The sequence below is a fragment of the Phocoena sinus genome, chromosome 9, assembly GCF_008692025.1.
Source record: "Phocoena sinus isolate mPhoSin1 chromosome 9, mPhoSin1.pri, whole genome shotgun sequence".
Lineage (NCBI taxonomy): Eukaryota > Metazoa > Chordata > Mammalia > Artiodactyla > Phocoenidae > Phocoena > Phocoena sinus.
The window spans coordinates 34,255,714-34,269,025 of record NC_045771.1 but is presented as its reverse complement, the minus strand read 5'-3'; positions in this window follow the sequence as shown (position 1 = coordinate 34,269,025).

Sequence of the window (13,312 nt, the reverse complement as noted above, 5' to 3'; positions counted from 1 at the left end):
TCATCAGATAAGCAGGTTCAGGTTCAATGAACCAAAGGTTACACAGAAGCAGAAAAGAGGTGCCAGATAAACACACCTTAAGAATCAAGATGATGAACCAATGTTAGAAATGCCAGAGTGTAGGTCCCAGAGGACCTGATCATTTACATTATGAAGCGGCAATAATTATCTAATCACCTCCTGGAGTCTCCTTTTATATCTGACAGTGGCTTGGGGGAAAAAAGGGGGGGAATTCTGTTTATTCTCTCTCAAACCCCCCTCACACGATTCCTTTACTTCCAGAAAGAAACTAGACTTTGTACCAACCGAAGGACCAATGTCAGAAATCAGAGCCTGGATTGAAAGTCTTCAGGGGAAAGTAAAAGAGGTTCAGCTTTGTTCTCTTACCACATTGCTTAAGAAAGATCAGCGACAGGGGACGAGGGGTCTAGTCTATTGCCAAGGTATGAGAAACTGTAGCCTTGATAAGCTGACTCCAGGAAAGAAGTAGACAGGTATTGGGTGTGGGGGAACCTTATAAGATTCAATAATTAGGTAACTCATTTCCACAGGAAGATTCGTTCATAGAGTTTTGTTTCTCAATAGTTTATTCTCCTGCCAGGGAGCAGCCCTAATCAGGTTATGAGATGTCCCCTACAAATGCAGGTCTGCTACTGTTCTTTAAGACACATGCATAAAGAAAGGTTTGGAGGTACTTTGGGCAAAAAATACCTCTAAATTGGAGGTATTTTTAACAAAATATTTTATATTCTTTCATATAATTCCTATTACTATAATAATTTTAAAGACATATTTATTCAATCATTTATCAAATACACATGAATGTTATCTAATATAAAGTACATGGTAAAAATAGTGGAGGATATTGAGATGAATCAGGCAGGAGGTTGGAACTAATAGTGTCACCTAGAGTCTGATAGTGGAAATTAAAAGTACAAACACACAAACACAAACAGAATACATAATACAATAAATGTGTTATTAAAGTTTAGAGGAAGAAAACAGTACGTCCCGTTAGTTAGAATCCAGGAAGTTTTCAAAAAGCTGATTTTTAATGAACAGAATTCAGACACATCCAAGTTGAGAGAAGAGCATTTAGAGGAGATAGTGCAAACAATGGCAGAGTTGAAAGTCTAATTTTGCTGGGGTTATAATATGTTCCCCACTTCACTGGTGTATTAGGTCAAAAAGACAGATTGGATAGAAAAGTAGACTGAAGCCAGATTATAGAACATCTTTTAAAAATGAACTTTGTTTGACAGGCATGGAGGCAACTGTTTTAGGAGTATATGACTGGTATAACTCAAGCTACACATTGGGAATATGCGTCTGGTGGTGGTATTGGGTAGACTGTTGTGAGAAAAACCTGGAGACAGAAAGAGAAGTGAAGAAGCCATTTGCATATTAGAGCTGTATAAAGCATGGATGTGGAAATGGAGTATATTATCAGTTTACTCATTGTAGGAGACCATTTTCATAGTTATCCTTTATAGCTGCAAAGATTAGAGTACTCTTCCTCTCTGGCGGGCTGGCTTAGAAATCGCCCTCATATTGCCCTGGCAACCTCAAAATCTTCAAGCACGTTCTTTTATACATAGCTTAGCTGGTACTACATACATAAAAACTCAATTATCTTTTTTTTGTGAATAACTTAGCTGATTTTAGCAATTGTTTTCAAAATACTTTATCATATTTAAAATATTTTATTACTTTTAAATCATGAAATATTATTATAATAAGCATGGTTATCACAGCAATTCAGTTATTTTCCCATTCAATTTTTTTTAAGTTTTTGTTTTAATTTCAGGGAATTCCCAACACGAATATTCAGGATATATATATATATTTTTTGAAACTAGAATTCCACTAGTCATTGAGAATGTTTGGGGAAATCCAGGAGAAAATTAAAATGTGTTTGGAACAACAGGAATAAAAAGAACAATATGGAAGTATAGATTAGAAGAATGAAATTTAGAAAATGACACAGAAATGACTATATCAAGAGAAATGAAAGGGAAAGAGAAAAAGTCCTGACATGCATTTCAAAACTTTTGTAGGTTAAAGGAGAAAAACAGGGAAATGACTAATTAAATTAATTAAAATACTTTAATTGTAAGGCCAATTGAACAGATAACTCAGGAGAGTAAAGAAAAAGAGCATAAGAAGATGCATAAGGAAAAATACAGAAAAAAGAATGAAAAATAAAAAACATATTAACAATGTAAATGGGAAGAGACTGCAAAGAAAGAGAAATAGAAGGAAAACTATTGAAAGGATACATGCACTGCAAAAAAGTCAAGATATGTCCAAATATTCCAGCTATATAACTCTGGGAAGGTTCAACTTGAAATAGGTCCACCCTAATTAACTTACATATTTTTAAACGTTGTAAAAGTATCCTTTTAAAATGCACTTAAAGTAAAATATAAAAGTCTATAAAAGTACAACTCTTAACTTTTTCAAAAAGCAAGTTTTGATCAATTTTCTTTCTATAATAAATTGTTTTATTATTCATTTAGAACTATTATTCTTTTTGCTTAATTTTCGAAGGGAATATTTTTAAATCAGCAGTTGCTCTGAATACATTAGAATGAGTTAGTTGCTCATATTGTTAAAACAGTAACTAGATTCTAAACAAAAAAATTAATTGTAAAGTTGAGAAAATGTAGATCTATTTAAAGCTGAGATGACAGTTGTTGAGCATTGTGATGTATCATCTTGACATGAACTGAATGAGGTAGATTAGTGACTGACACTAGCAATGTCAGAATTTACATTACAGCACACACAAACTCCATGGAAATATACTATTAGCACCTACAGTAAGCAGCGATGAGTAATGAGATAAAAATTGACAACGTCAATAGTCGTAAGCCCTCACAGTCAAGAATAATGAACTACATGTGTGTACATATAGGTATATATTCATATATATATATATATATATAAAATGAAATATACCTTTCATGCCTTCTATCAAAATTAAATTTTGTGTGGCAATAAATGCTCTGAATACATAGATGATAAAATTAATTTTGGTGTAGATTAAATGTAGACTATGTTTGCTGCAAAGCACAGTGACAAAGATGGTGTTACAATAATCCTCTAGAAATGAGGTGCACTGAAATACATGCTTTTCCTACTTTACATCTAAAAATGACCAAAAAATCTACTTTTTAAATAAAGGTTTCTCTTTAACTTATGCTACGATAATTGTTAACCTTGTGCACATTTGATCTAAAAATGCTCTGAGCACTAGATAAAAAGTGTTTTTATTGTAGCTATCTCATATATTAGAATTTTAAAAATATAATTTAGAAAGGGTGTCATATCTGCCTTGGAGTTTTCTTTGGAAATTAGAACTTATGAGAAAAAAATGCATTGTGTCTTAATAGTTTAGTTAGTAATTATTAAGTATGCAAAAATCTCCTAAGTGATATTAGTGCATGTTTAGCAATGCTTCGAAAATCATTGTTACAAGAGTAAAATTTAACACATTGTTGTGAGTGCCTATGCACACCCTCTCTGATTTGTGCATTTTTTTCAGGAGATATTCTTATATTCTTTTCCTACTTAATTCTTTTTTTCTTTAGAGCAATATGAAAAATATTGTAGACTCCTCTCTGTAGTTGCTAAGGCATCTGAGGTCGACAAAGGAATTTCACTCAGTTCTGTGAATTAGTAACCCCTGCACCAGCAAGCTCAGAAACCTGATGTACAGCCAGAGAGAAAGCAAGGGGCGTGGAGAGAGACATGGCTCACAAGTCTTATTCAATGACACGTAGGCGGACAACTGGCAGTGGCTGGCCTCTGTGGTGGCAGTGAGGGGTACATCCAAGGGAGTACTGTCTAACTACCAGTAAGCCTTAGTGGATCAAAATGAAAGATGGTGAGGAAAGAATAGTGGGATCCAGTCCAGGAAAACCAAAGAGGCATTCAGCTTTTGGCAGCTAAGTAAAATAGATTGCTGAATCCTTAAATAAAAAGGATTGTTGTGAATTCTCTTTACTTCCTCTTTAAGAGTAGCAAAATGTATACGCTATCACAGAAGAAATATTCAACTCATAATTAACTTCATACCAATCATACATACACCCAGGTTTATCTTTTCCATCATTTGCACTTAGATTAAGATTTAATAATTATATAGAAATAAGTCACGTCTTTTTCCATATTTGAAAACTATTTCTTTAGCCCTTTTGCTATATTTCAGATATTATGAATACAAAATTCACACATTTATATTCCTATCACGTTCTGTAAATATACTATATATTTACAATATAGGAAAAATCTCAAGATTTTATATATAAAATGCAATTTGCTTGTGTGAACCAAACTATAATTTGTACAGTTACTTCATTGCTGACATATTTATATATGTATATAATATGTTTTATACATCTATACATATCATCTCTCTCCTGTCTATATTTGCTTTGTGGTTCCAACATTCAATGAATCCATAGTCTGGTTCAGTTCTCTGTTTGCAAGAGACAGGATACATCTGTTTTTAGCAAAGCTGCAACTTTTGGTTTGAAAACCACATAAAGAAAGAACCTATAAAAGTTAAATATGATAACAGAGGGAAATTAAGAGTAAATAAATCATTCTTAAACCCAAAAGTGGAAAAGAAAGAACATAACTATAATGTATTATATTTCATAATTGAGGGAAAATATTATTTAGAATGTGGTTATATTTCCTACTTATTTAGATGCTTTTGCATAGTTCTGTTCCTCAAGAAAATATTTCCAAAATAATTCTTAAGTTTTCCAATACCTCTGTTTCATTTTAAACCCTATGTTATACGATATCTAATTCTGACATCACTCTTCACATTGGATCAATTATCTAGTCTGAATAAACTTTAATTGAGCCATTTAAAATATGTGCAGCGGTTGTGAACTGAAAAATGCAGGTAGGTTATCTCATTAGTATTAATTTAATGTTCATGGTTTTGCACATTTTTATGTGCAGAGTGTATGTTTTTATAGTAAGCCCTTAGTCATTTTTTTTTAAAAGGATGAACAAACAAGATAGATTTTGAAATCACTTAGAGGCGTTGTTTTCTGAATGTATCAAAACTATTGAAAGTACACTCGTCATTATATAACTTTTTAACACGTTTAGCAATAAATGATAATAATCTGAATTCTTTTTAATTCATTTAATTTTATGACTACTTATAATGTTAACCTGATGATCTCTCAGGCATTTTTCTTTATTTTAGTTTGCATTATTTCAAATGTATTTACTCTAGAGCACAGAGAATTCTTTGATGAATGTCTGTCAAGTCCAATATTAGACTTATTTTTCTGTGTCCTCAAAGTTAAAGTAGATATTGCAAAAGAAGATAAATTTATTTCAAGTATTTTTTTAAATTCCTGATATTTATACTTTGACTCACGCAAGGTGTTGTTGTGTGTTGGTTTGCTTTGGTTTGGCTTCACTGACACCAGAGTTTAAGGTGTGTAATTTTTATTATTTGAAAGGAAAATGTTTCAGCTTTTATTAGTATTACCTCTAATAGCACACCTCTCTTTTTGTGGATTCTCTTACATATCAAGTATATCCTTTGACATGCTGACTCAATCTGGCCAACTGTATGTATGTTTATTTTCCTTTCATTGTTGCACGTTTAAATAACCAATTGCTCGTGAGTTTTAGTTTGGCCTTATGTTTTGCTTACTTCATTTAAGATGAGGCATGAAATATGAACGTTAGCCCGTCTGAGTTTTAGGAAATAGAAATGGTCTTGCTCTTAAAGTATATTTGGTACTTTAAAGAGAAACCCTGATGTGTGAAGATACTCAGAGGAATATATATGCGTTCGTGTTATAAGTGAAAGTATAAGAGTGTGTGTAGACATCAAATAAAAACCCTAGTGACTTTAATAACCATAGCACAGTCACCCAATTTGACACACCTGTACATGCTAATGCTGCACTTGTATGATAAGCACCACTATTTCTGTTTTCTCCTGGTCTTCTTTCCCCAGTTCACAAACAGTGGTAAAATAAGTGTGCATGTATTTGTGTGTGTGTCTGTGTATTGTGTGTAAAATATGTATATTTTTAACACTGTTGCATTTGTATATACTGTTTAAATCACTTTAAGTGCAAAATAAAACCATTAGGGAAAAATATTTAAAATAATATATATGTATCAGTAAGCCTAAAAGAAATATATTTTAGAACATATCTACATATACTCAAAAAAGACTAATAAGTCCAGTATTCAGATCTTTTGAGGAAAAAAATTTTCTTCAAATATATTAAGTAGACACTATTCTTGAGCCAGCAATATTTGAAGAGACTATTTTTCCTGTATTTTGTATTGTAAAAAAATATAAAAATATATCTATATTATAAATATAAAAAATATTTTTACATCAAATCTTTTCAGACTTTCTTCTTTGGAGTCACTGAAAAACATTAACCTTAGGAGTTACTATTTACCATGCTAATAAGTACTTTTCCTGCATTATTGTATTTAATCTTTAACCACAAAGCTGTGAGTTAGATATTATAAACCCCATTGTACAGGCTGGTTAAGAAATCACCCAAGGTCACACAGCTACTAAAGCGGCAGATCCAGAACTCAAACCAAAGTTTATGCTGTATGGATTATGTGGCATATGCTAGAAACAATGGAAATTTGCCCTCCAGAATTTCTAATAGGAATGCTTCTTTTTCTAATGCAGGGAAAATGAAAAAAAAATTGAATGAGGGCATCATTCTTTATTAGATGGGGCACAAACAGATACTGCTGTATTTCCCTCCTAAGAATCAGTCAGTTATTATCCAGAAAATTAGAACTTCCAACTTGTCTCCAAAAGTGTATTAACTTTATAAGACATAAACTTTTGGATTTAGAGTTCATTGTAATGTAAATTCCATATTATATATACACATGCAAATGAAGGTATAAATAAATTTATTATCAATACAAATTTCTAATGCTCTCAGAATTAAGGATTAAATGCAACATTTTAGAATAAAACTACACAGTATCATTCTAAAATGTGTATTTTATCTCGGAATCATTCTGTGGAATCTATCCTTTCTTTTACTGTGCCATATCAGATTTTCCTTCCCTTTTCATGACAAGGTATCTTCTAAATAAGCAGAAATCCTATTTATAGAAAATGACAAAGGAGACAAAAATCCAGTCCAATAAATGTGTAGAAAAGTCCAACTCATTTTATGGATTGAAATAATTTAACAAAAAAGATAAATTGCAACCTATTTAACAAGTTTGAAAAACAGCATAGTAAGCACTGTGGAAAAATAACTAAATTACATTTTAAGATTTCCTGTGCCTACTGTGTGTAAGATACTGTGCTAGTGCTTTATAATGCATTAAAATTCAACATTAACACAAAAAAGGTTTAAAATTATATTTAAGATCTATTGCAGTCTTTAAAAGTCATTTTTTTTTTTTTTTTTTTGCGGTACGCGGGCCTCTCACTGTTGTGGCCTCTCCCGTTGCGGAGCACAGGCTCCAGATGCGCAGGCCCAGCGGCCATGGCTCACGGGCCCAGCCGCTCCGCGGCATGTGGGATCTTCCCGGACCGGGGAACGAACCCGTGTCCCCTGCATCGGCAGGCAGACTCTCAACCACTGTGCCACCAGGGAAGCCCTAAAAGTCATATTTTTTAAATGATACAAATGAACTTATTTACAAAACAGAAACAGACTCACAAACAAATTTATGGTTTTCAAAAACAAATTTATGGTTACCAAAGGGGAAACGTAGGGGGAGGGATAAATTAGGAGCTTGGGATTAACATACACAGACTACTATATATAAAATAGATAATCAACAAGGACCTACTGTATAGCACCGGGAACTCTACTCAGTATTCTGTAATAACCTATATGGGTAAAGAGTCTGAAAAAGAATGAATATATGTATAACTGAATCACTTTGCTGTATACCTGAAACTAACACAGCATTGTAAATCAACTATACTCCAATAAAAAAAATACGGTATATTTTAAAATTTTCTAAGAGTTTGATATAATTAGAAATCCGTATTTTGATATGCAACAATGTTCTTAAAACTGCTAACTTTCACTCTACTTCAAACAACTGCTTTAGAACTCTGAAAGTTCGTATACAGTGATTGTATTTAGAATAGGAGAATTAAACTTGTGAAATACTCCTCTCAAAGGAGTTGTCACTAAACATTGTATCATATGGCACTCAGTGGACAATCTGCCCAACACATTCTCATCTTGTGATAAAATTTATTATCACAGTTACTAGTTGCAGAAACACCTATATTATATGTGGCCTATGCTAATTACTTTGATCAAATTACAGGAATGCATTACTATATGTCATTTAGCATATACATCTTGCCCACTTTTGAGCCAGATATTCACTGTAGACATGTACTACGTTGAGAAACATAGTTTCATCTTATATTAAAAATATTTTTGCTTTCTAAGCCATATATTTCAATGCTAATGGTGTGTTTATCCTTTTAAAAAATTCTGTGACTTTTGACAAAATTATTTTCTGTGAAAATCTAATTCTAGAAAGTATTTTTTTAAATTTTCATAAGAAAGTTCTACCATCATTCTCTTTTTATAAATGAGGCCACAGGCACTTTGGGAGTTGGGAATGGGGCTACCTTTTAAAGTTTCAACTTAATGATGGTGAGAGCATTAGAATTCAGCGTTGCCAACTGCTCTCAGTACCCTCCTCTACTTTGAGCCAAGTAAGAAAACAATTTTAAGACGGTTCTAATAATTTTTTCAAACTTCTGCAACTTATACAATCATTACCTACATGCTTAGTCTTTTCATTTTCCTTAGAGGTGTTTAAAATAATTTGATCCTGTATATTGAAGTATGAAAGATAGAAGAGATTTTTAATTTTTTATTTTTCTTAAATACGGGTAAAATATCTTGATAAAAGCAATGATTTCCTGATTTCAGCTATCAGAGTAACGAAATGTGATTGGTAGTTGTTATGTTACTGGTTTACGCATTTAAAGGTAGTCCACGATTATTAACATTAACGTATATGGCTAATAAGAAAGCATAGCCTTGTTGCAAGTAAATTTGTGTTGTTCTGTATCACTGTTGGAGAGTGAATCTATTAAAAGACAGCTGAGTCTAGCTAATAATAACAAAGGAGGTAAGATTCCACTGACAGGAAATAAAATAAATAATTTTCCTTTGGAGTGTTAGAAGGACAAACTTACTTGTAATAAACATAAATAATATTTTTCTTCTTGCTTAATAAGATACTCACTGGTCATTACGAGACATAAAGTAATCCTGTTTTCTTCTTACATTACCTATGTGTTCATAAACATTTTAATTGTATATATCATATGTAAATATACATCTTAGCAACTACTCTTCCCTTCTCTGTCTTCCACAATAATACCTATCACAATTAAGTACCTGCTGTATGTTTAATAAACACATCCTCTCAGAAACCCTTTCTGGCAGATATTTCCATTCCCTTTTTGTGGAAGCCAAAGTTCTGAGGTGATGTGTATGTCCCCACAGTCACTAGGGCAAACAGTAGCAGAAACAGGTTTGAATCCAGGTCTTTGTGGTTCACTCCATGGACTGCAGTAACTCCCTCAGTTCTAGAGGACCGCCCTTCCTACCTGCACTCAGAATCTCATTTTGTTTTGTTAACAGTAAGGTGAAGATTGTAGGAGGTAAATTCTGTACATCTAGCACAGGGCCTGGAAGTTTATACACAGTCAATAAATGTTAACTCATTACAAGCACTGCAAGAATACGCGTTAACATCTACCTTGTTCCACACCAACACTACCCATGAAGCTAACTAAACTAATTCATGCTAAGATATGAATGACTACTAAACATCCTTCTTGTCCTCTGCCTTCTTATTAACCTAACTGAAAAATCTCAGAAGAATTTCTTTCAAATTAGAACTTAGTAACCCAATAATTATCCAATTAATAGCAGCTAAGAAAACAAAAGGAAACAAATAAAGAAATACTGGTTAAAATTATTTGGGGTGAGTGGCAATAAAAGACATAGTTAAAATAATACTATAAAACCACAAAATATGCTTTTAACTGAGCACTTTAAATGAAAATCTATAAGTAGACATACAGTGATATATCTATATCCAAATCTTACTATGTATATATGTGCATACATACACACACCACACTGGATATCTCTGTCTCTATCCTTCTCTTTCTCTCTCTTTTTCTATGTATCTAACTCTATATACAGATATGTACACGCATGTTTATGTACGTTTATCAAAACTTACAATCTTTCAGTCATATTATATGAAGGTATACCACAAATCAGGTCATATCCTTAACACATAAGATTTATGTAGAAAGATTCGTTGTAGCACTGAGAACTACAAAACAGGTGTTAGATGAATCCTCAGAATTAGTGTTAAATGGACATTTCACTAAATCTGTTTTATAAGTGTAATTTATTGCCAACATTTTATGGCATCATTATTATACGAAAGTGATATAATCATTTCTTGCCATTAAAATGTAACTTTATATTGAACATTCCATATATTATAAATCACATCTAATCATATCAGAAATAATATTACTAAGTTTAAAATAAAGAGAGTATGTTTGTTCCTGTTTTTGTTGATGACAGAATTTGTCATGTAGCCTTAGATTTCCAGATGGAGGTGTCATTCTGAAAGTCATCACTGGAGGATTAGATAATTAATTGTATTAAAAACCTGTGTTTTCACTTTCACAATACGAAACACATTTTGCTTATTTTAATGAATTCTGTACACTCGTAAATCGCTTCAACTGGAGATGAAGGTTGTATATGCTCAGACAAAACTCATAAAAACATTTCCAGTAAGCATTTCTTTTAGTTACTAGAATTCAGAGTCCAACTCTAAATCTCAATAATATCATAGCAGTGTATTTGCTTTTGAGGTTTTTCTTCAATTTTGCTTTTACTAACTGTACAAAATTCCATCTAAAAACATACATGAGAATTAAGAATGTATTTCACAGGTTTAAAACTAGACAAAATCATGGGTATATTGTGAACACAGAATTCTGAATTGTAAGCGGGATCAAAGTTGAAACACTAATTTTTTCCAAATAATCAACCCTAATATATACTTAGAGAAAACAGTATATGTTTATATTTATATCCTAGTTTATTGAAAACAAGGTGAAGCAACTCATAACAGTCATTTTTTATTAATATTGAATTAAATGAATAATATGCTTAAGGAAAAAAAAACACCTCAGTGAGCAGTTTTAACATTAAGGATCACTACTAAATTCTGAATCAAGTAATTGGGTATATTAGATGACAGATATACCGATGGAGAGATATATGAATGGACGGATGGATGGATGGATGGATGGATGGATGAATCAACTGAGTGATCCACAGATAATTACACACACAAAGGGAGTGTAGAAAGGAGGGAGGGATCATTTACTATGGTTTTGAAACATCTGTTAAAATTAACAGTGGATTTATATTACTTAAGTTAGAGATGTAAAATATGTTAAGGCAACTTTGAAGGTGTTCATGTTTTTAATAAATTTAAATTTTAGAGCAAAGACTGTAGTTGCAATCTGCACAATATATCTTTAAATAGACTTTGCTCTGGAATAATGCTGGGAAAATCTCGATTTCACATATTTTTTTCTACTGGACATTTCTGAGTCTTTGAACAATATGTAATTGTGCCTTTACAGTCTTCAAGGCCTTTAGTTATTATGTTATAGAGACCTAATAATTACTTTATTTCCTCTGCATAGAGGCCAAGTTATGTATGGAAATCTGAGTTAGGTCAGTCAACCCCACAAGGTAAGCAGCCACCAGAATCTTTCCACAAATGAGAAAATAAATGAGGGAGGAGGAGGCCAGAGGAAATGGTATGGGAAGACAGAACGACAAGAAGAAACTTGTGCTTGTTTTTACTTGTTTTGTTCTGTTCGCATCTTTGGTATATAAGCTTGCCCAGGTAAAGAAGGTTGATACCTCAGAGCAAGAGAAGCATCCTTTCTGGAGCACTGGGTCAGTTACAATTAGGCTGTGTTTTTCCTCAGCCACTAGTCTGCTCTCATAAATAAGGCATCAAGTTGGGGTCTGAGATCAGAAGAGAGGCTGTGGATCCAAAGGGCCCACCTTCCTCTGGTTTCCCTTCCTGCTGCCCACTTCTCCTCTAATCTACTTCTGAAAATTTCTTTCAAAAATTTCTTCCTCCTTCCCTCCCTAGTTTCCCCCCCCTCCCCTCCCCTCGTTTTCTTTTGTCAGTCCAAGCTCCAGGGCATTCCCTTGCCACAGAATACAGTCTTGGCTGTCAGCTTCTTATTGGACTCCAGCTATGTGGTCTATCCCAGTTCGTGGCCCAAATCCAAATGGGATACGCTGGTAGCACTGGCTAAGTTTCACCATTGTTTGGTCTATCATACTAACATATCTTAGGTTTAGCAAGGTAATCCTCACTCTTCTCATATTGTCACTTTTGCCATATATCTCTGTCTTTTTTCTATCTTTTAATTCAGTGAATCAATCTAATTCAGTAAATCAACATTTATGTGCAATTTTTTTAACACAGAAACTTCTGAAGATGTCACTAAATAATTCTGTCAAACAGGAAGTTCTGCCATACACAGTAGAAGACCACTAGAGAGAGTCTTATTTAGCTGTCATTGAAGCAGATATGCCACTTCTCTGACACTTTAAAAAAATGTGGAGAAGTAATTTGTTTTATCCTAATATATTTTGTATTTCTCCCTAAGCACTTTTTTCTCCATATTATCAGTAAATAGATTCCTTTAGAAAAAGAATAGTCAAGACTCCACTGAATTATAACATTGAACTGAACCTCTTCTAAGAGTCTGACAGTCTCTGATATAATACGTATTTGTTTTCACTGTGACCATGATGATGAAACTGACAGGACTGAACTAAAATGCCATGAGAGATGTTTTCCTTCTCACATTTCTAACTGTAAATAATATTTCTGCCAAGATATTTATAAGAAAACACACTTTTGATGCATCGAAGAGATCATATAAAGCTTAAATACTTAATATAAATGTCAACTTTGAGAAAAATAAGAAAGATTTTTGGAGTTTATTTTTACTTTCCCATCCATTTCCATTAGGAATCTCTGAACATCAAAATTTTAAAAATATTTTTGCCTCTAAATCCTATTCGATGATGTCTAATATAGTTTATCTTTTCAATCCTCAGTAGTTAAACTCTTTTCCAAAGAGTATAAATAATCAAGTTGCAGATTCTAAACTCTATTAAATAGTTAAAAAGAAAACAAAGAGTTAAAC